Here is a 24,759-nt window from a genome sequence, read left to right as displayed (position 1 = left end):
CACCTTAGAGATGTGCAGTCTGTCATTTGAAACGGTCCCTAGATCAAGGCCACTTTAGGAAATACACCAGTCTTACCTACGAAGGTTCTGTTAAGTTTTGGGTGAGGATATTTGGCAGGTAAACAACATCTTGGAACAGAGGGGAACACCAGACACCAACACTACAGGAGAAGGGGGATTTGCTGCCTCTGTTCCCTTTTCCTGTTTATCCAGTGTATTTGGGGCAGATTTTCCTTGCTGCATCATACAACTGCCACAATCATGACTAGGGGAAAAAAAATCTGTTATCTGTCAAATATGTGAAGCATTTTCCACTGTCTTCTGATATAACTGAAATCTCGGTTGTGAAGCACATCTTTAGTATTTCAGTCTTGGTTGTGTTTTCCATGTGGGTCAAGATGGAGACCGTATATCATTTCATTTCATTGACTAAATGAGGAGAGAGGTTTTGGGTCCAGATGTTAATGCACAAAACAGAGTTGAAAGTGACAACATATTCTGTTGTCCCTGACGCTCTGATACACTTTTCTTGGCAGCCCAAGATGCCAGGGGCGTTAGAGACTAGATAATATAGCTCAAGAAACCTTGGGCCTTCAAACTCACATGTTACCCAGAATTAAGTACAGATCTTAAAACTCTGTACTTATTTAAAATGTATTATGGATTTGCTTTGACTTTGGTGCTTTGCTGCGTTATATGTTGACAATGTTGTAAGGCATTAAATTTCAATGATTACGATGATGTAGCAGAAACAGAGCAGTGTTCTTTCTCAGAAAACATCAATGCACCATTGACAATCTGGATTATTTAAAAAGTAAGATGCCTTATTAGTATGCAGTAACATATGCGAAGCAGTCTTTTAATCCCGTGAGCTCATTCAGAAAGAAACAATCAGAAAAGAAATGTTTCTTTTCTTTTCAAGCGGAGGTTTCCAAACACCCTGGCAGGATGAGTATTGACCAGCTTTTGTTGTAACAAGGGTAGTAATTTCAATACACGTGCGCACCACCACGCACACACGGGCCCCCACATACACCCCGTTCACACCAAACACACAAGCATACACTACACACCATACACACACCACGCCACACACACACATACATACCATGTACACACACATCACACAAATCCAAGACTTCTTCACATATGCACCACACACATTCCCTCTCACACCAAGAATGCACTCCCCACCCACCCCTGCCACCCCCGCACTTTCCTTACCCCTCACAGTGGGATCTGGCCCCTGGCTACCTCCCAACCTAATTTCCAATCCTCTCTCCCTTGTTTCCTGTACTTCAGCTACCCTTCCCCTCCAACCCCGCCCCTGCCACCACTTCTTAAATACGCCAAACACACTCCTATCTTTGCATCTGCAGTTTCTTCTGCTGAATTTCTCTTTCCCAGACATGCACACAGCTTACTCATCTTTCCTCAGAAAGCCCTCCCCTGACCCCGTACCCAGCGTAGCACACAGATCTCTGCATGGTCTGCCCCTCCCCATCGCTCTCCAGATCGGCCTGAGCTATCTGTGCTCTTAATCCCAACTACAAGATGTGAATCATCCTTAGAAATAATCGAATCCAGTCTAATACTCTCATTTTCCAGACAACAAAATGGAAACCTCAAAAGGACAATTAACTTCTCCAAAGTCACACAAATCATTTATTCATCCGTTCAGCAAATATTCAGTAAGCTCCTATGTGCCTGGCTCTATTCTAGGTACTACCTATCAGAGGAGTACAAAAGGGGCAAGAAAATTTACATTCTATTCAAGGAGATGGGCAATAAACAAATTAATAAAAACATAGTGTAATGTTAGGTAGTGATTCATGCTTTAAAAAAAGCAGGACAGAAAAAGGAGCCAGAGATAAGAAAGAGCCAGGAATAGTTGAAAAACATTATCTCAAAGGCACATGGAGATTGCATCTGTTGGAAATGCTCCAGATGTTAAAACATCTGTTCATTCAAGATGGTAGTCAGGTGGCAGGCTAACTTATGAATACGGAAGGTTTAGCAAGGGGTTCCTTTGCATTTGAAAATGAGGCACAGTTTCTGAATCTAGGCTCAAGGCAAAGAGAGTATAAAAGAACCTTGGATGGAATAATGATGTTCACTGTAGTAATAACTTCAGTTAAGATAATGGTGGAATCTGGAGCAAATCCATGCAAAATATTGTGCAGAATGAACCCTCCTGGAGTTTTGATATTCTTGTTAAAGTCAATTGTGGATAGTGGCTAGAGCTGACTGTAAATCTTGGAACACACAGAATCTTCTGAGAAAATAATCAACAGTCTAAAAGTGGGAGCCAGGTTCCTGAAAGGTGGGAAATCAAAGGTGGTCATGCACCAGGCAAGACCAAAATCAGACCACTCATCTAGGAATATCCCAATATATACTCATTCTGGAAAGATAAAAGTCCACTGGCGCCATCATAGGATGTGGCCAACTCATAGGCTAAGAATGGCAGACAAGATCTGGGGGCGGGGGGTGGTGAGAAGCAACAGTTCCTGAGAAAATAACCTACCAGGAGCTCAGAGACTCTTTATTTCCCCATGCTTTAGGTTTTATATGGAAGGCAGACACCAAACAGAATCATCTGAGTATGTGTGTGCATGCGTGTGTGCGTGTGTGCGTGTGTAAAGGAGTAGGAGCAGACATTTTCTGGAGAAGTCTCTACGAGTTTAATGATACTTTCTGTCCACCACGTCTGGTACAATTAATCCAACTCATCATCTTTTTAAGGAAAGAAGTCTTATGAATGGTAATCTGTTTTTTTACGCTATATGAACCTCCAGAAGAAGGAGGTACTTCTCAGATCACCAGAACTGCTCACTGGTAATTTCAACAAAACAGGCCATTTGCACTTAAATTACCAGGCCACCTTCAGTGACAAGGTTTGAGCATTTCTGAATAAAGTTTAAAACCTCTACAGTGGCTCAAATCTCTCAGTTTCAGTAAAAACATCTCTGGGTACACTGTAGATCTGGGCACTACATAATCCTTCTAATTTTGAGCATTAAAAAGATTCAAGATTCCTTTTTTGAAAGACAAAAGCTTTCCCTGAATGTTTAGAAATTGAAATAGGAACATTTTAGAAATACTTCTTATATAGAAATCTATCTAATAGCATTATTGTAGCACTTTATATGCATAAACTATTTTACTTCCCATGACAGATAAATCATTTTTGTAAAGGATTGCTTTCGATTTGTTGATGATTTCAATTCTAATTATTTCTATTTTTGAAGATACATATTAAACATGATAACATGAGAAGCTAAAATGTGCACATTTAATCAAAATATGTCATCATTTAAACGTGAAATAAAATGAAATTAAGGCTATGTTGACACTCACTCCATGAAAAAGATTATATTAGGTTTTGTAATCAGTACCACAATCTTTCACAAGCTGGAGAATAATCAGGAAGCCAATGAGACATTGCAGAACGTAATCCACAGATTCATTACTTTCCAAAAATTAAAGGAATTCAGAATGTTATGTGGATTATAAAATGCTTTACCATCAGTTCTTTTAAACAAAATAACCTATGTGCTAGGTAGAAAGGTATTAGATTCATTTTATACATGAGAAAATGGAGACACAGAGACCCTGAGGGCGTTCCCCAAGGTGACACGCCAAGAAAGTGACAGAGACAGGTCCAGAATCCAAGTTTACCAACCCACATCATGACGGCCATTCTTCAGTAAGCCTCTCCTGCTGTACTGTGCCTTATCTTCTAGTATAAGCTGATATCATTTTAACTTAAGGAGTTGTTTAATACCATTTGACAATAATACTGAGATGCTCAAAATGGAACTTAAAATTTGTCAGAAACATCACTTAAAAACAGGAAGATTCAGGATTCTGAAAGATATTGAAGAACGACATGAAAGATGCAGATCTTTGATGTTCTGTTGTGCGTGTTTTATGCAGATTATAAAGGCACGAATATTTGGTTATTTTCCCAACTCTGATGGATCACATTTCCCTTGGGAACATCATGCTGCCTTCTTACTATTTACTTATCCTTTCAAGTAAGAGACAGGTTGGCTTTTGTCATCTCCCGTATCTCATTTTTTAATGGAATCAGGCTGAAATTCTTTTTATAAGAGGACTTAATAATTCCATCTGCTAAGATGAAGGAAGATGATAATTTATTTTTACCATTAAAACTTTTGACAGGTGGACAGGCTAATTTTCTTGATTTACAAAGAGCTCATTCAAATAAATTAAAAGGTGAGCAAACCAATAGAAAAATGGGCAAAAGATATGATCGTGAATCTTATGGTACAAAATCACAAATGGCCAATAAATATACGAAAGATGGTTATAGTAAAAGAAATGAATAGCAAAACAGTGAGGTACCTAGCAACTTAGAATAAACAGACAGTTGGATAGTACTCACTCCTGGTGAAGATATGAGGGAGGAAAAAGACTCTTGTGTCCTACTGGTGGAAGTGTAAATCGGAATGCCCTTCTGGAGGACCATTTGTCATTATCTATAAAAATTTTAATTGCATTTATCTTTCGAAGGCACGATCCCATTGTATGTATCTTACTACATGGATATATTGATGGAAGTTCACCTAGATCTATGGACATCAAACTTCATCAATTACAGCACTACTTGTTATAGCAAAAAACTTTAAACAACCAATTCCTATCACTAGGGAATTGGTGAAATAAAAAAAAAAAAAAACAGGTAAATCCATAGATGCAAATACTGGTGCTTAAAAGACAGTGAAAATCTGTATATGGAATGATTTTCAATATTAGACAGTACACTAAAAAAACAAGTAAAGAGGTATGTATAGTAGGAGCCCTATTCTATAGATTAAAAAAGAGGGAAAATAAACAGAAAATGAACACATGTACATGTGTATATGCATATGTGTATCCTTTTATGTCATGGGTGAATCACAAGATGCTATGAAACAGCAGTTACCTTGGACGTCAAAGACTGGGTGGGAAGGAGTCAAGTTTAGGAAGGGAGACTTTCATTTTGTAGAGTTTTTGCTCTGTTTGAATTTTCTTTTTTCTAACCAAATATATGTATTATTTTCTGTTTGGTTTAAGTGTTAATAAGAGATACTGTAATAGGGAATCATAATATGTTATTTAACCCTTTGAATTTGTAATCTGCTTATCGGTATCAAATTTTTTATCCTGCTCATCAAATATATATTTATAATAATAACGAAACACTTTCCCATGAGAATATAATATCCAAGACATAAAAACAACTGGGATGAAGAAAGTAATGTTAAATAACTTAATTCTATTTTCTTATTTACCTTTCCCAGGAGCATTTTTAAGAAAACTGGGTAAAATATGTTCAGTGACATTTTGTATTTCATTGTATATCTTAATAACTCTTACTCTTTACAAATGAAAGCTTCACTACTGAAAAAAAAAAGCTATCCAAACAAAAATTTTTCTACACCTACAGCTCAATGGCTCTCAATTCACTATTTGCAAATGCAGGAATGTTAACATCAATTAAAATTTTATTTGAAAATCCATTATGTAAAAACGAATACTATGAAACTGCTCTGGTTGCAAAAGGGCATAGGAAGCTTAGGGTCCTACCTACTAAGTTTCTCCTTTGGGCAAAACTCAAGACTTCCTGCCAAGCACAGTTTGAAAACAGTTTGAAAACCACTGCTTTAGCCCATTATAAGGAAATTTGTTCCTCATCTGACACAAGCAAGTTCAGTGGATGTGCAATGCTGCTGTGGGACGTGGCTGTAATGGGCAGGCCATGTCTCGTGCCTGCCAGGTACAGCGCCTCCTGCTGGGCTTCTTTGGAATTCCTACCAGACTTACTGAAAAGATAAATATATACCTACCACATACCCAGCCATTTCACTCCCAATTAGTATCCAAGAAAAATAAAAGCATATATCTACACAAAGATTTGTACATGAATGTTTAAAGGAGCTTTGGGTTTTTTTGTAATAGCCCCAAATTGTAAACAACCTAAATGTTCATCAACAGCTGAATGGATAAACACATTGTGGCATATCCATACAGTGGAACAGTATTCAGCAATTAAAAGGAGTAAACTTCCAATACTAAAACAGCATGCATCAATTTCAAAATAATTATTATGTAGAGTGGAAAAAGCCAGACAAAAAGAGAACATAAAATATGATTCCATTAATATAAGACTCTAGAAAATACAAACTAATCTATGGTGGCATAATAGAGAAATGATTTGCTGGGGATTGGGGTACAGGAGAAGGAGGGGTTAAGAGGCAAGCAAGAACTTTGTGGGGTGATGGATATGTTCATTATATTGATTGTAATGATAGTTTCATGGGTGTGTACAAATATGAAAACATCAATTTACACATTTTAGTTTATTGTATGTCAATTAACCATCAGTAACTGTTCAAAATATATGTATATAAAGATGTTCATTGCATTCTTATTTATAGTAGCCCAAAATGGAAACAACAAATTGTCTAACAGTAGGGGAATAGCTAAATAAAATAATGTATTCATGAAATATAATTATCATGCAGCCACTAAAACACTTTCAGAAGAAACTTAGTAACACGAGAAAAGGGTCATGTTACAAGGCAAATGTTAATTAAAAAAGAAGATTCAAAATTATAGACAAGCATGATCCTGATTATCCTGATTTTGTAAGTTAAAATGTAATTTTAAAAAATGGGAAGAAACTGCTTGTTTAACACCTGTAATTCTCTGGGTCTAGAGCCTCTTACTACTCATATTCGACTTATGTTCTTGTCTTCTCATATTCACCGAGTTTTCACTTAAATATTGAATCTACTAAGCGAGGGGGAAAGGAACTGTTATCAGGTTTTGTTTTTTGATATCCTGGTAGACTTACTATAAAATTTTGGTGAACTGATTTATTGATGATAATGGAAGTATATATATCTTAACCATAGATCAAATAGGCTTTTTAAAGGGCAATGCTTTGCAATCTCTGTTCTCCATAGATAACTGACATCATAAAAATTACGCACCTTTATTTGGCGTCTGCATGGATAAAACCAAACTACTCCTGGGCAGATATATATGGATATACAGGAGGCTCACACACTGTTTAGAAGGGGCCACGCTGGAGCTCAAATAACGCTGTCTTCCCTTATAAAACAACTTTCAGTGTTCAGAAACGTGACAGCATTTGTACCTAACAAAAGTTGTAGGAAATCTTTTTGACCATTAATTGTAAATGAATTTGGATCTTTTTGGTGTGACCGCTATCAAAGGTGTTTTGTGGAAAACTAACAAGCTTCATATTTGGTCTAATAATCTAGGCTGTGATGTAACTGTGTAATTATTCTGGAAACTAAGGTTTCTCAGCCAGCAATGTCAAATTCTTCATTCTAATATAATAACATTTTTTTCCTCTACTCAGCTTCTCATACTATGGTACGCTTCCCATGAAACTCAAGTGTCTCCCACAAATGAGAAAATAGCAAAAATAAATAGGTGTATGGCATTTGTTTTTGATGTAGGGGGGTTATCATCTCCAGGAGGTCAGTGACTAATTCTTTTTCAACTTCTCAAAAATGGACACGACACTGCAGGGCTCTTAATAAATCTGTAATCACTGAACAGGTTTTAGACAAGACCTGCGCTGTACAGCCAAGTTTTTACAAAGGGACAAGATAAACCTGTAAATCATTGAAGCGCCAAGGACCGCACCCACCTCCAAATTCTCATTTTCCAGATCCGAGGGACCTAAATACGGCCTACAAAAGAAGGCTTGAGGAAAACGTTCCTTTTTCTAAAGAAGAATGGCGGATGTTGAGAGCGGAGGTTGGACGGTGAGAGGCACCACCAGTCTAGTTTTCTGTCCTACGTATCTTGACTGAAAGATTAAGCAGCTGCAAGATGTTTAATGACTTTCTATTACTGAGGACATAAGGAGAGCATTTGTTTCTCACACTTAACGAAGTATGGTTTGAGCAATTACAATGTAAGTCACACCCTGACAAAGTGAAATACCGAGTTCTGGAACCAAGTATGTGTGACTGGCTTTCTGCCCATCTTCAGGGAAACATCGTGTTGGCTCCCATTGCTAGTGAAGCACATTTTCTGTGGTGTAAACACTTAAGTCAGTGGCAAATCTGCCATGGGGCTTTAAAAAAAGAAAAGAAGGGCCAGTGTGAATCATTAGATTATACATGCTCCTCCAATAGGATAATCATTAGGCCAAGTGATGAATGCCTAATTAAAATAATAATGATGAGAAACATTTAAAGTGATTACTATATGCAAAATGTACCCATTTTATTATTCCAATGAACATTTTTATAACTTCACTGAAGACTGAACTCTAATCATACCCATTTTACAGATCAAGAAAGGGAAGTTGAGAGCATCTTTCCACAGCTTGTTTTGACAGAGCCAGGACAGATGCCTGAGTTTCCAGTGCTCTTAAGCACTTCTCTACTGCCCCCAATCAGCAGGAACTTTCTAAGGCAGGCAGGCTAGCCAACTTATCTAAAATATTCTCTTTGGATATTTAATTAGATCAAATTGTTGTTGTATTGGAAATTGTTTTAGAACATGTTAAACATGCATTCTCATTCTTGCAATATTGAGTAAAAATTACAAAGGAAGGTTTCTTTAAAAAAGCACTCAATATTTTGCAGTAATTAAAAAACTCACATTACTATGGCTTCACGTTACTTATAATTTTTATAAGAGCTGCAAGTGATTCGGTTTCTCAAGAGTCAGTGGTTTTGCAGCAGGTTCCATCCTACGGGACAGCAAGTATCCACGAGTAATATAACTTTGTAGCTTCCTGCCTTTTGCCAAACCTCATCTGTAAACCATCCCCCACAATGTACCACTGCAATGATTTCCTTCCCAGTGTATAAAGAAGAATTTTCACTCAATTTTTTCACCAAGATATAATTCATATAACTACAATTTACCCATTTAAATTGTACGTTCAGTGGGTGTAACCCATTCACAGACATGTGACATCATCCCCACAATTTTAGAAGGTTTTCATCATCTCAAAGAAACAAAACCTTGTATCCATTAGTATCAAAAAGAAACGATATGCCCATTTTCTCCAGCCTTAAGCAACTATTAATCTACTTTATGTCTTCATAGCTTTATCTAATATGGACATTTCATATAAATGGAATCATACAATATATGGTTTTTTGTGGCTGGCTTCTTTCACTGGGCATGTTTTCAAGGTTCATCCATACTGTTGTATGTATCAGTACTTCGTTCCTTTTTGTGGCCCCATGATCCACTGCACGGATGTACCACTTTTTGTTTATCTGTTGTTAGTTGATGGGCATTTGGGTTGTCTCCACCTTTGGGCTATTATGAATAATGCTGCTATAAACATTCATATGCACACTTTTGTTTTCATTTTTCTCGGGTATACACCTGGGAGTAGAATTACTAGCCATGTAGTACTCTGAGTTGAAAAGTCTGAGGAATTGCCAGGTTGTTTTCTCAAGTGGCTGCACCATTTTACATCCCCATTAGAAGTGGATGAGGGTTCTGATTTCTCCATATCCTTGCTAACGCTTATTATCTTATCCGACTTATTTCTGCTCTAGCCATTCTCGTGGGTGTGAAGTAGCATGTCATTATGGTTTTGACTTGCATTTCCCTGACACCTGACTAACGATGTCGATCATCATTTCACGTGCTTATTGGCCATGTGTGTACCTTCCTTGGAGAAATGTCTATTCAGATACTTTTCCCATTTTGTAATTGAGTTGTCTTTTTATTACATATATTTATAAGTCCCTTATCAGATATATGATTTACAAACATTTTCTCCCATTCTATAGGTTATCTTTTCCCCTCCTTGATGGTGTCCTTTGATGCACAGAAGTTTTTGGCTTTGATGAAGTCCAATTTATCTATTTTTCACTTTGTTGCTTGCATTTTTGGTACTATAGCTAAGAATATATCCATTGCCAAATAGGAGGACATAAACATTTAAACTTTGTTTTCTTCTAAGAGTTTTACAGTTTTAGCTTTTCAGTATAGGCTTTTGATCCATTTTGAATTAATTTTTATATATGGTGAGAGGTAAGGGTCCAACTTCATTCTTTTTCATGTGGCTATCCAGTTGTCCCAGTACCATTGGTTGAAAAGATTATTCTTTCTTCTTGAATGGTTTTAGCGAAACCATTGTCAACCTTGTCAAAAATAAGTTGATGATACACACATTGGTTTATTTCTAGACCCTCAATTCTATTCCATTGATCTATGTATCTATTCTTATGCTAGTGACAGTACCATTGTTTTGTAAAGAATAAGATTTTACAAACATTCATGATTGACACAGTGCAGGACCTCACAAGTCCAATATTTTTAATAAATGATTACCCAGCATTTAGATTGGCAAATAATTTGGCTCAAGTAATCCAACTACCTATTAAAACTTAGCAGTTGTGAACTGTTATAAAGTTGTCTGCTATCTACTATGTTTAGGATGAAATTTATATAACAAAAATAAGTCACATTTTCTTATCTGACTGTGTTCTGGAAAATAAAATCTTAAAATAAAGTATATTTTACAATTTTGGAATTGAAAACACTTAGACACCATTTAGGCCAATCTATTTGTTTTTATTTTTGCGTTACAGGTTAAAAAACAAACCTTGGCTCTTTTCATAATAAAGATGTCACCTTTCCCATACTGTGAACTAAAAAGCATCTCCTCCATTAAATTTATTTGCAGACTAGAAATAATTCAGGTATTTTGATGGACTGTGTACCTCTCTAAAGGGAACAAACAATTATTGACGTGAAACAGAGCTTATCAACATCTCTTTTGTAGTCAAGACCCATCATACAGAGGTTGCGTCAGGAAATATTTAGATGATGGAATTTTGTATTTGTCTTCTGGATACTTGGCACCATGTAGACCCAAGGAAAAAACCATATTAGTAAAGATTATTTTAAAATAGAAACATACTGAGAGAATCATATCATATTTTGAAACAACATGCCAAAGAAATAAACTAATAAATTGTGGAATAATTGATTCAGAAATAATTTTCTATATATATCTTGTATACTTTAAAATTGTGTTAATCTAATTAATACAGATTTATGGTGTGTTAATTTCAAGGAACATGGCTTTATAGATGTTACACAAATGCTCAGGTGCTCTGTTAAGGACTGAATTTGTCTCCCCAAAATTCCTATGTTGAAGCCCTAACCCCTGAAGTGACCATATTTGGTGATAGGGTCTGCGAGGAGGTGACAAAGATTAAATGAGGTGACCTAATCCAATAAGGCTGGTGTCCTTATGAGAAAAAGAACAGACACCAGAGCTCGCTCTCTCTACCATATGAGGGCACAGCAAATAGTCTGTACCTCCCACTTTCCCATCCCTACATGGCCTCTCCCTCCCACCCCACTGGAAACCACTAGTTTTTTCTTGCTATAGCCATTTTTTAACCATGAGGGGAGCTAACCAGCATGCTCAGGATGGATAAGCAGATGAAAGAACTTGCTCTAATGAGATACAAGAGATGACAAAAGCCAACCCAACACTTACTTGAAAGGATAAGTAAGCAGCAAGAAGGCAGCATGATGTACCCAAGGGAAATCTGACCCATCAGAGTTGGGAAAGGGATCAAATATTCACACCTTTATAATCTGCATAGAACTGCTCTAGCTGGAGGTGCTCAGAGGCAGCAACCTTAAGCCTGTTGAGATAGGACATTTGCTTTTTCTTGAGAAGGTGCTACAGGTCAAGTGACAGCAGGAGGAGCAGGGAGGCAGCCTCTGCTAACCCAGGACTATGCAATTCTGCGCTAGAATCGAGGTGGCTGCATGTGTCCTATGAGCCCAACACAGATCTGTTCCCAGGGGTAACGTTCTTGTCTCTTACCCAGTGTGTTAAGACGACAAACCAGAATCTGGAGGGAGCTAAATTTCCAGCTTTGATGGGCCAGATTGTAATTAGTTGAAAAGCTTCTGCCTAGATCTCAAACAGGTCTGCTTCTAAGTCAGAAGCTGCACCTGGAGGCCCAAGGCCTGAGCTTGAATCTAAGTTCTACCGTTTACTATCTATCCAGTTCCGTCATGTGTCAACTGGGGGAGATTAGCACCCAACTCAAGGTTTGCTATGAAGATAAAATGGTAGAAGACAAGCCTGGAACATAGTGGTGCGTGGCAGGCACTCAGGAAGGTGTGCTGAACCTGGATTTTGAGAGCTGCTCTCTCTACAGCACTGCCCTTCTGTTTACTGTGGCTTTGTGTCTTTTCCTGCCCCCGGCAAATCTTCAGTAAATCACCAAAGTCCCAAACTTAGGTTTTTTTTCTCTTGTAATTGGAATCACAGGAGGAAGAGAGAATTATGCAGACATACAAAGGACTCTACCAGTATGTTTCTCTAAATAAAATATAGGACTCTCAAAACCACATTCTTTAAAAAAAAAAAATCCATTTAGAGCTATCCTTTGAGCACGTGTATTTCTCTGCATACATGTCCCACAAATTTCTGATGCCAAACAGAAGGCGGTCCCAATCTGGTAAAAGCTGATTGAAGCCTTCTAGTCTTCCTCCTTCTTTTTTTTTTTTTTGGGGGGGGGGGATCCAGGTCAAGACAGAACATGAAGCAGGAAGTGTAACCAGCAGGGGATAGTGCAGTAAAAGGGATAAAAGCTGAGCCAACAATCATACCTGGACAAGTCTGGATGCCCTCATTTATAAACTGGGGTTAAAATGCCTAATCATATGAGGGTTGTGCAGATAGAACTAGATAATTTATGGAAGCTGCCTAACATGGTGCCTGGTATGGAGTATGTGTCCGAGTTGGTTACTTTCACTCCTCATCCTGTGACTCCTAAATTCAGAGATCTGCCCGTCGCCTGCATTCCCACAGCCTTTGCTTACACCACACGTCATGTCCTGACTTGCATTATACTAACAGAGGAGACATCCTGTCCCTACTCCTTCAGCACAAGGACTCTGTCTGATTCATCTCAGGCCGTTCCAGAGACCTCACTGGTCCCCAGCATTCATTTATGGAATGAATAAGACATCCCATGTAACTGGGAGCGAACTGTGTGTGATGTCAAAGAAAGCTAGTCCTATTTGACAGTTTCTGGTGATAGACTGTAAAGACAAACCTACCAAGAGTCGGGGAATATTAGTTAAGAGAAAGGGAAAGGAGTTTCCACTTGACTTTGCACTCAGCAGGGCAGGATATGCTGGGGGAGATCGATGACTATCTTTTGCCCAAGATGCTCTCTGAAGATGGAGGCTTTTTCTGGAGAAATGAAACTTAAGCCACCCGGTTCAAAGGAGAGGCACTTGACTATCCTAATACTCCCTGGAGCCCAGGGGAGAATGAGGAGTCTCTTAAAGGGCACAAGAGAAAGGCAAGTATGATGCCTGTCCCGAAAATTTGCAAGTAATGGGACTTTACAAAGTTTTTGTTAAACGATCACAACCTTGGAAGGTATGATCGTAGTGTAATGTAACTTGGAAGTGGACTTCCTTTAGCGAAAACACAAATTGCTATTTGCTACAGTCTAACACATAGATTGTGATTAAAATCACAAATAAGCCTTCAGCCAAAATTACTGTTTTGGGGGGAGGATATAGCTCAAGTGGCAGAGCACATGCTTAGTGTGCACAAGGTCCTGGCTTCGATCCCCAGCACCTCCATTAAAAAAAAATTTAATAAATCAACCTAGGTACCGACCCCCTGAAAATAAAAACAGCAACAACAACAAATGTTCATTCCAAAATTACTGCTTTGTTAACTAGAAACCGGAAAGGATGTAGCGAGTAGAAACGGGTGCTTCTGAATTAACACCATAAAATATGGAGGGATATATTTTCCTCCAAGACACCAAACCTAATGAAATATAGTGAAATTCGCCTTGAGACTCTTACTGAAATGGCACTTACTTAAAAAAAAAATTCTATAGCCTAGCTTTTAGAATTTAAACAATCAAGACTGTATTTGAAAGGCACTAGGAGATGAGGCTGCTGTTCAATGGCTTGGAGGAATCGGTCCCCTGGAGCAAGTTTGGCAGAAGTGTCCCTTGTTGTACAAACAAACAGGGACTCTATCAAGTAGTTCCAGGTTTATGCTGTGCTTGGTGCGTGTTGGCCACATAGCAAGTGTTAAATAAAATAATAGCGACGTGTGGCATGGGAGCCTGATTCTCTCACTCTTCCTGCTAAACCCATCTACCAGATGGTTACACACACCTGTAATCAAGTGCAGAGCCTTGTGGGCTGGGGGCTGGCGTGGCAGCTCTGAGTCGGGCCGGCTGCCTTCTCTCTGCCTCTTGTGGAAGAGCTTCATGAGCTCCACAAACAGCTATTAGGGGCGGTGCTGGGGCTTTTGGGAGCTCACAGAGCCTTGGGTGGGTACAAACAATCCGTGAGTGATGCCAGTTTCCCTCAGCTAAGCACAGAATGCCTTTTATTTTTTAATTGAAGTATAGTCAGTTTACAATGTGTCAATTTCCGGTGTACAGCATAATGCTTCAGTCATACATATACATACATATATCTGTTTTCAGATTCTTTTCCTAATAAGATACCACAAGACATTGAATATAGTTCCCTGTGCTATACAGTAGAAACTTGTTGTTAATCTATTTTACAGTGAGTAGTTAGTATCTGCAAATCTCGAACTCCCAATTGATCCCTTCCCACTCCCTTCCCCCCGGCTAACTGTAAGTTTGTTTTCTATGTCTGTGAGTCTGTTTCTGTTTTGTAAATAAGTTCATTTGTATCTTTTTTTTTTTTTAGCAGAATGACATCTTATCAGCTTCTTAGCACTGAGAGAAGCAGCTTTCTAATAAGATCTGTAAATAAACTGAAACATCTCAGCTAGAACAAGATTGTTTATGAAGCACTTGAAAGTATTAGCTCTTTTTAAGAAAAACTCTACCTTGAAGACACTACGTTGAGTGAAAAAAGTCAGCCATGAAAGGAAAAATACTGGATGATGCTGTTAATATGAGGTCCTCAGAGGAGTCAAATTCATAGGAAGTAGGATGGTGGTTGCCAGGAGCTGAGGAAGGGAGAATGGGAGTTATCGTACAAACTGAAATGGGTACAGCATTTCAGTTTGGCAAGATGAAAAGGGTTTGTGGATGGATGGTGGTGATGGTTGCACAGCAGTGTGAATGTCCTTAATGCTACTAAATTGTACACTTAAAACTGATTAGGATGATAAATCTTATGCTATGTGTATTTTGCCACAATTTAAAAAAAATTTAAATAGACAAACGGGGGGAGGGTATAGCTCAGTGGTAGAGCACATGCTTAGCATGCACAAGGTCCTGGGTTCAATCCCCAGTACCTCCATTTAAACAAACAAACAAACCAACCAACCTAATTACCTCCCCCAACTATATAAATAGACATATAAATAAAAATCAAATGAGCATTTATTTCTTCTGAGGGTTAGTGGAAACGATGGAGGTGTTCCTCCTATTATAAAATGAGAGCAGATGCATTTTGCAGCATTTAAGAGGCAGTTCTCCACAACTCTCTTCACATGGGAGCTGATCCTTCCTAGAGCATGAGCCCCTCCAGGGCAGCATGATGCCATCTTCATCCCTGTGTCCTTGCGGCTCACAATATGAGGATCGCAGTGTCCCCAGGCTTATATTACTAAGATAACCCAAATGTTAAATGGACTCTTCAGTTCTACCAAAAATTAATTAAAAAAAAAATCAGACTGCTTCTAAAGCAACTTGATTCAGTAGGAAGAAAAATGCATTTCCCCCTGCAATTTGAAGTTATGTAAGTCAAACTTCAAAGAACACCAGCACACTCTTTCATGCTGCTTATGTGTTTTGAGAGAAGAGCTCAAATCTTTGGTGCTCTGACCTCCTGTCTGCCTGCATCAGTAGCCTGGGAACTCAAACTTCATTTTGCTCCAACCTCTGCCATGTGGTGATTACCGGCTCAGCAGAGAAAAACCTGATCAATATTTACTTAAAAGAAAATGTAAGCTTGATCTAAAAACGAAGCTTGTATTTTCATGATCAAAGCAGCTTCTCAGGGAGACTTCTACCCTTGCATTGATTATGTTCCCAAGTGGTGACACAGAGGGTTCCCGAAACATTTCTGACTTGATGTTCAACGTGAGGCTGCTTCTCTTGCACTTAGGGTCCTTACCAGGCAATGAAGAAGAGTGTTACGGAGTATCTTTGTGTCTTAAGGCTCTGGTCTCCCCAGGAACAATCTAAGTTCCTTGTGCTGCGGAGACCCCACATTTTGTTAGTCAAGTTGGGTCAGCTCTTATGCTGGACACATTGTCCTTGTCAAACTGTTACCCAATACTTCCTGGGTGAAATGTGCTTGCAATTCATAATTAATTGATTGGTTGAATGTTTACAGATTGAGTAAAAAGTTGTTTATTCTGGTGGATCTTAATGCAACCACTGGACTTTTCCTCTTCATTGACAACCATGCCTGCAAAACTCACTTTACACACTCTAAATTCAGTCTTTTTGTTTTTAATCTCAAGGTGGGGTCAGAAGAAGTGATTGTTGGCTGTCCTCTGGATTAGTGATTTACATGACAGATCATTCATTTCTCTCTCTTTGCGTATCTACTTTAGAAACTTTTTGTTGTAAAATACACATATACATAAAATTTACCATCTTAACCATTTTCAAGTGTACGGTTGAGAGGCATTAAACACATCCATAATGTTGTGCAACCATCGCCACCACCCACCTATAGAACTCTTTTCATCTTGCAAGACTGAAACTTTGTACCCAGTAAACAATAACTCTTCTCACCCCCAACACCCCAGCCCATGGCAACCACAATTCTACTTTCTGTCCCTATGATTTTAACTATTCTAAGTACTTCATAAAAGTAGAATCATGTGGTATTTTTCTTCTTGTGACTGACATTCCACATTCTGTATGTCCTCAAGGTTCATCCACATTGTGACAAATGTCAGAATTTCCTTCCTTTTTAAGGGTGAGTAATATTCCATTGTATGTATCTACTATGTTGTGCTTATCCATTCATCTGTCGATGGACACTTGGGTTGCTTCCATGTTTCAGCTATTGTGAATAACACTGTTATGAATATAAATCTACTTTTTAGCTCAACAAAATTCCATAGTATATATTTCATTTAGAGACATGAACACCATGAGAGGACTGGGAAAAGCAAGAGGATTCATGGGTAATTTCAGCCATGAGCAAATATCCTTCAAGCCATCTATTTAAGCCAGTTCTAAACTCCACTGCATTATGTGGAAAAATAAAATAGAATCTCCATTTTACTAGGTTAAAAGTCACTGAGAGGTTTGATTCACTGCCCAAATCTCAATCTGTTTTGGGACCATAGAGCTGTTGGCTAGAAGGGATATGTGAGATCACTGAGTTTAGTGATTCCCATGCTTGATTGTGCATCAAAATCACTGGAGGCTCTTAATAAAAATACTAATGCAGAGATCCCACTCCAAGAGATTCCAATGTAACTTTCCCAAGGGTGGGCATCAGTATTTTTCAAAGTTTTTCAGGTAATTTTAGATGTAGCCAGAGTTGAGAATCACTGATATAGCTTAACCATTCTCTTCATTCTCACTTAGAAAGAGAAAGAAACATGATTTGCTGAAACTAACACAGAAATTGGGAGAAGGATGAAAACAGGGATTTTTAACTTCCAAATCTAGTACTCTAAACTTCTTGAAACTTCTTTTTGTAATGCTCTGCCTCCAATTTTGTTCTTGAAAAAGTGCAAAGACATAAAGTACGATCAAGTAGGTAACTTTTATTCAAACTAGAATGATTTAAATTGAGATTAAAGGCAAACCGAAAGTTCATTTTAGTTTTCATTTCAATATCCAAATAATGATGAATCCAAAAGATGAAAGAATTCTACCTATTATCAGAAACCTGCCAAAGGAAGACAAAGCCCGTGTGTGCCTTGAAACACTGTACGTTCCTAAAATTAAGTACGTTAATCAGAGGCACAAAGTTGAAAGAAGAGAAGAAACAGGAATGAAATGCCAGGACTGATTCTGAAGATGATTCCTTTCTGTGGTAAAAGTCAAGCAATGGAAACCTAAGAGGAAGTACAAATGCCCAATAAACATGTGAAAAGAACCTCAGTCTCACCAGGGGTCAGGAAAATGGAAATTAAACTACAGCTTGATTCAGTAGATGAAGAAAAAGTAAAAAATTGATAACACCCAGGCCTGGCAAAGGTGTGGGGAAAAGGGTAATCCAATGCACATTTGAAATTTGTGTTGCTTCCAAACAGTCTCTGAACAATAGGAATGTGCAGAGCACAAAGGATCCTGGGAGCACCTGTTGCATCGCACAGGGAACTATATTTAATTTTCTGAAATAAGCTATAATGGAAAAGGACCTGGAAAAAATGTGTATGGGCATGTGTAACTGAATCGCTTTGCTGTACACCTGAAACTAACATTGCAAATCAACTATATGTCAATAAAAAAAAAAAAAAAAAGAATCTACCATAAAAGTACTAGAACTGATTTAAAGAAAAAAAAGATGAGGAAATTGAGGGAAAAAAAAAAAAGATCCTGGGAAAGGCAGTCATTGGGAAAGATCTGTTGTTCATTATCAACACCATTGTTCAGCTTCCACTCTTCACTGTTAACCCGCATCCTCAGGTCCTGGTTTAGTGGGTCCGAATCAGCTCCTGAGAAGCTCAGCAGTGTTTGGGCTACTCTTCCTCCCAACTGGCTCTTGCTTCCATCCAGAGCCCACGCCAGCAGTGGCTCTGGGTGTTCTCAACTGGAGAAAGCAACGCTCACCCACCCTTCCACCTTGAATTCCTCCTCGCCGCGCAAGCCCACCAGTCCCAGGCTCCTGGAGGGTAACCTTCTCGCCAGCTCAGATGCTGGATGTGTATCTCCCGCCATTTCCTGAGGGCCTTCAGGTATCAGGATAGCACTTCATTCTGCCCCAGTCTCATTTTGCCCTCCGGTAGTCCGATAAGGTAATTATCATTTACATATGGGAAAACTGAGGTGTAGAGAGTTTAAGTATCTCTCAACAGGACACCTAGCTTGGCAGGAAAGGCCCTGTTTTTCTGGTTCGGGAGTGTCACTTACATGTAAAAGAGTTTTGAGGAGTGAAAACATACTTTTCCACCCATTTCCTCTTTCAGGGGACACTGTATCTGAACCAGTCCCTGAAGGACCAGCTCATGCGCGGGATGCTGAGCTCAGGCTGGTGACTCCAGGGCCTAAGCCTGAATCCATGAGCCCCGTCCACTGGAGGAAGAGGCCTCTGCTGCTGTGGCTGCCACCTGCTGGAACCTGGTCTCTCAGCCCGAGCTGATGTTGGGGCGCAGCTACGACCCTCCCTGGTGCTCTAGCTTAGATCCACTGCACCCTCTGCTTCTCCTGGGAAAATGGTCAAAACGTCAACAAGTTTGCCCCAATATATCTTCTTAAATTGGGGCCCTGAGGGCTGTCCCCTGTGTCCCATTGGGTAGAATAGAGAACAGCCTCCTTCCTTCTAGAGCAGAGTCTATGCTGTCCTGTTGCACAGACCTGCCCCGGAAAAGCAAGACAACATTCCGTGGAGATGGGCGAGACTCTGATCACGCCAAGATCCCCAGCCTCTTCATACGATGCAGTATGGGAACCCCTCTGACTTACGACAGCTGGCGCAGACACTCACCAGGCTGAACTTTAGGAATCTCTCATGAAGACGAGTCAACAATGAAGACTTGATTGTCAAGACCAATGCCACCCCCTCCTCCCCTGACTTTGAACAAGGAATTAGGGGATTTTGTGTACAGAAAATTTGCTTCAAAGAGATTAAGGAAGAAAATGAGCACTTCAGTGGATTCATTTGAAGATATGCCCAGGCAGCCCAGCCACCTGAAGAAAATTTTACAACATTAAGAGCTTGCTTTATATATTAATGCGGACACATCATTAGCAAGCGGCAGAAATGGACTCAAACTCACTTAAGCTGGAAATAGGAGTTTAAAATCTCCTGTGTCTGAACCACAGGAAAAGCCACAGAAGACTGGACTGAAGCCAGGAACTCCCACTTTGGGATTCTCTTTGCCTCTGATCTCTGCCTCTCTCTGCAGGCTGACTTCACTCTGTCTGAGTTCAAAGGTACTAGCGGAGAGTTTGAGGGTAGAGGAGGATGGGCACGGACAACTGCAGCCCAGGCTCACACCCCTTCCCTCCACGACCAGCACGGGGAAAACCTCCTCAGCGTTTCCACTTAGAAAAATCCTGGAGATGGATTCAAATCAGCCTCTTGTTGATCATGTGACCATCTTTGATAACTGGGATGGGCTTTGATACCAAAACAAAGAGGAAGGAGTGCTGGGCAGAAAATGAAAAATGACCGATACAGTTCCACATAATGAATAAGTGTTTGTAAACTTTACATTTATTTTAATTTCCACCATCAAAATTTTTAAATTGTATGAATAGAATTCCACAGAGAGGATCCCAAATGATAAAATTGCAACCGTTGGAAATTAGGTCTTAACTTATTCATATTTTTTCCTTTATCCCATTTAAAACTATTTTAATTATATGCTATGGTATGATCATTTGATTATTGCTTGGCTGCTCAACTGGAATGTGAACTCCATGGGACCACAAGTATTTTTACTCATCACAATTTCTTCAGCACCGAGCATTCCTGGTATTACAGTTGGCATCCTACACATGCTGTGAATGACTGAGTGAAGAATCAACTCAATCTTTTCCTGGATTCAATGTAAGGCTGTGCCAGATGATTCCAAAGTTAATTAAAGAATCGTTAAGTTAAAAAGCATCAGTGGGGGTGGAGTGGGTGGCTATAGCTCAGTGGTAGAGTGTGTGCTTAGCATGCACGAGGTCCTGGGTTCAATCCCCAAAACCACCATTAAAATAAAGAAATATAGAAATTTAATTACCCCCCAAATTTTTTTAAATAAATAAAGGTAAAGCTAAATATCTTTAATTTAAAAAAACTGTCGGAAAGAAAGCAGAAATGAGATGAATGCTAGGAATTAGAAGATCCAACTAGCCTCACCATCCGTGGCCCGACAGGAAATCCGTGGACCAGAGACACGGTAGTAACAAAGATTAAGGGTCTGATGAGCCAAATGGCAAAACTTTAAGATGGTCGTAAAATGAAAAGGTTCAAAGTTCTAGCTAATTCTGAAAATTTTAAAGTTTACAGAAAAAGTTGACATTTCCATTATATGAAGAAGAGAATTGAGCTTAAGAAACCTACCACCTATCATTATATTTCTATTTGACCCAATTTTCAGATGGAAATATCATCAACCCAGACATCCAGACAGATCTCCTCATCGGCCTGTGTTTAATAGAACAACACGCTCATGGAAAAACGCGCCTTGGGTACTTCCCTGGGTTGTGCTAAAAAATTACGGCCTTACAAAGAATCTCGATTGCACAGTTGCCCTATGCACACTTTAATATTAAACAACTGTTTGAGTTTCTGTTAATTAAGCTCACAGCTTCCCATGACCAGGACGTCCTGTGCCGGAGCCTGGTCCAGGGCACTGACTCCCCAGCACCGGTTCTTAACATACAGAGAGAAACGGGTCTGGGGAGAAGGCGTCCTGCAGGGGGCGCTGTGGGCACTGAAGTGTGTACACCACGGTGGAGAAATGCCATTTCCCTTTTCATGAGAGGCAGGGCCTGAGATGCAAAAAAGAAGTTTGGAGGAAAAAGAAAAGAAGCATGCTCTGACAGGAGGAATTTTGTTTTTTCTTTAAGCTTCTTCTAGAAAAGGTGGAGAATAAGGTATTGAGGCTGACAGGTGCCCCATACAAAACCAGGGGGAGGGGCCCTGTGATATTGTGATTTATAATAAGAAATACATATCATAGGGCTCCTAAAACCCTTGAAAATTTTTGACTGACAAGAGCACTAGGAGCATCTTTATTTCTAATGAGGCAACTCTGGGTGGGCGGGGCTCCTGGATGGGGGCTCCTCACTGGAAAGACCAAGCCATGATCAGAAACTTGGAATCTTCAGCCTCGCCCTCCACGTCTCTGGAGAGGGCAGAGGGGCCGGAAGTGGAGCTAATAATTGATCATGCTACATGAGGAAGACTCCAGAATATAAAAGCCTGCTCATGTGAAAACAGTAGGCGGTTTGAGAGGCCAGGTGGGTGAACATGTGGGTATCAGGGGAGAGTGGTGGCCTCAGAGAGGGCATGGAGGCTCTGCAGTCTTTCCCCACACCTTGTCCTAAGCATCTCTGCCATCTGGCTGTTCCTAAGTTATATCCTTTTATAATAAACAGGTGATTTAATAAGAAAATGTTTCCTTGAGTTCTGTGGGCCGCTCTAGCAAATTAATAGAACCCAAAGAGGGGGTAGTGGGAATCCCCAATCTACAGCGGTGTGTCAGAGCCCTGGTGGCAACCTGGACCTGTGACTGGCATCTGGCATGGAGGAGGGGAGGCCGTCTTGTAGGACTGAGCCCTTAACCTGCAGGATCCGATGCTATATCTCCAGGTAGGTAATGTCAGAATTGAGTTGAAGTGTAGGACCCCCAGATAGTGGTTGAGAACTGCGTGGTGGTTCGGGAAACCCTGTCCCCTGTAGGATCTGGTACTAGAATCCTATTAGGCCCCCCTCAGAGATCTTACACAGAGGGGAGGGGGCAGGATTGACCTCTGTGACTCCCTGGAGGAAGGCTCCAGGCCTCGCCTTAGGGGCCTCGGGTGACAGTCAGCGTGGGCATAGGTCAGTTCAGAGCTGGTGGTTTGCTGATGCTCTGTGACTCTGCCTTACCTCAACGCCAGGTGAGCAGGCTGGCCAGAGCAGTTTCCCATATGAACCCACTTTCCTTCCCAATATGGAACTCGCCCCCTGGGTTACGGTGTCTTCAACACAAGGTTTGCCTGGCAGTTAAAGATTTCATTCCATGAACAGGAAAAAATTACGCAGAAAGGAGAAATACAAGGAATTTATCTGAGACAACAGTTCTTGACTTAAGAAAGAAAAAATGGAAAACACCAACTCTTCTATGTCAGCAATAGGATGGTCTTTGGGGATTTTTGCGGCAAAGCAGAAAGCGCTCAGACCAGGCGGTCCAAGCACTTACCTTGAGCAATGGGTCTGACACACACAGCTGGGTGGCCTTCCTTGGTGGCGTACCCTCTGGTCCTGTCTCCTCTTCTGCAAAAGGATGAAAGGATATCATGTTCTCTTCCAGACTGAATTTTCTAAGTTTCTAAGTTTTTCAATTAAAAATGATAAAACCTGCTAACTGCATCATTGTTAGGATATTTTTCTACCCTTCACGGGAAGATACAGGGAGTATTTTCCAACACTGACAGGAGTCAAAGTACAAAGTCAACAGACCAGGACCAGGGGGATCCCAGGGTGAGCCAGCTCTAGTGAGATGGAGATGGAGGGAAGGGCCAGAGGCACCTTCCCTCCCCAGGGGTGGCCTTCTGAGTCCCATCTATCCTGTCCTACTTTCCACCACCTTCTGCCTCCAAAACATCTTTTTAGAGTAATTAGAAGAGAATGGGTAAAAGTTGAATACCCTAAGACCTGGGTTTTTTCTCCAGGACTTAACACAATTTTTTAATTTTCTTTTTTTTTTTTAAATTGAAGTATAGTCAGTTTTCAATGTTGTGTCAGTTTCTGGTGTATAGCATAATAGTTCAGTCATACATATACATACATATATTTGTTTTCATATTCTTTTTCATTATAGGTTACTACAAGACACTGAATATAGTTCCCTGTGCTATATGGTATAAACTTGTTTATTTTATATACAGTAGTTAGTATCTGCAAATCTTGAACTCCCAATTTATCCCTTCCCACTCCCTTCTCCCCCTGGTAACCATAAGTTTGTTTTCTATGTCTGTGAATCTGTTTCTGTTTTGTAAACAAGTTCATTTGTGTCTTTTTTTTAGATTCCACAGTGATATCATATGTTATTTTTCTTTCTCTTTCTGTCTTCACTTAGAATGACGATCTCCAGATCCATCCATGTTGCAGCAAATGGCATTGTTTTATTTTTTATGGCTGAGTAGTATTCCATTGTATAAATATGCCTTTATCCAACTTCTTTATCCAGTCATCTGTCAATGGACATTTAGGTTGTTTCCGTGTCTTGGCTATTGTATATAGTGCTGCCATGAACACTGGGGTGCATGTATCTTTTTGAATTAGTTTTCTCTGGATATATGCCCAGGAGTGGGATTGCTGGATCATATCGTAAGTCTATTTTTAGTTTTTTTGGAGACTCTCCATACTGTTTTCCATAATGGCTGCACCAAACTACATTCCCGCCAACAGTGTAGGAGGGTTCCCTTTTCTCCACACCCTCTCCAGTATTTATCATTTGTGGACTTTTTAATGATGGCTCTTCTGACTGGTGTGAGGTGATCTTTGCCCCAGTGGGTTAAAGTGAACTTTTGACCCAGGTGTGACCCAGGTCTTTGTAAGTGGATGTTTGTCTGGGGCCCAATAACCACAACATTCAGACGATGACTGGTCCAGGGTGATAATGAAAGTGACAATATAATTCATCCATATTCATTGAGCTCTTACTATATGGCATGCAGTCTTATAAGTACCTTTTATTCAAGCATTTAATGCTCACAACAGTTCTCTAAGTTGGATTTTATTCTCTCCATTTTGCAATTGAGAAAACCTTTAATGTCAGAGGGTGAGCTGCCTTTCCCTGAGTCACACAGCCAGTGAGTGGCAAAGCTGAGCCCAGTATCTGTCTTCGCTTTGTTTTGTTTTCCTTTAGGGGAAGAACCTTAGCTGAACCTACTTTATCAT

General features: G+C 39.8%; 1 protein-coding gene across 5 annotated transcripts in view; it reads right to left on the bottom strand.

The window, feature by feature from the left end:
• Positions 1-24,759, bottom strand: part of PCED1B (PC-esterase domain containing 1B) — a 140,347-nt gene that overhangs the window by 95,257 nt on the left and 20,331 nt on the right. For all 5 annotated transcript variants that reach the window (XR_004324443.1, XR_004324445.1, XR_004324444.1 and 2 more), the window contains exon 3: positions 23,057-23,130. The gene's annotated coding sequence lies outside the window, so the exon portion shown is untranslated. The remainder of the gene's footprint in view (positions 1-23,056; positions 23,131-24,759) is intronic.

This window comes from Camelus ferus, chromosome 12 (assembly GCF_009834535.1).
Source record: "Camelus ferus isolate YT-003-E chromosome 12, BCGSAC_Cfer_1.0, whole genome shotgun sequence".
Lineage (NCBI taxonomy): Eukaryota > Metazoa > Chordata > Mammalia > Artiodactyla > Camelidae > Camelus > Camelus ferus.
Note: the sequence above shows the minus strand (reverse complement) of the source record. Positions and strands in the feature narration are given on the sequence as shown.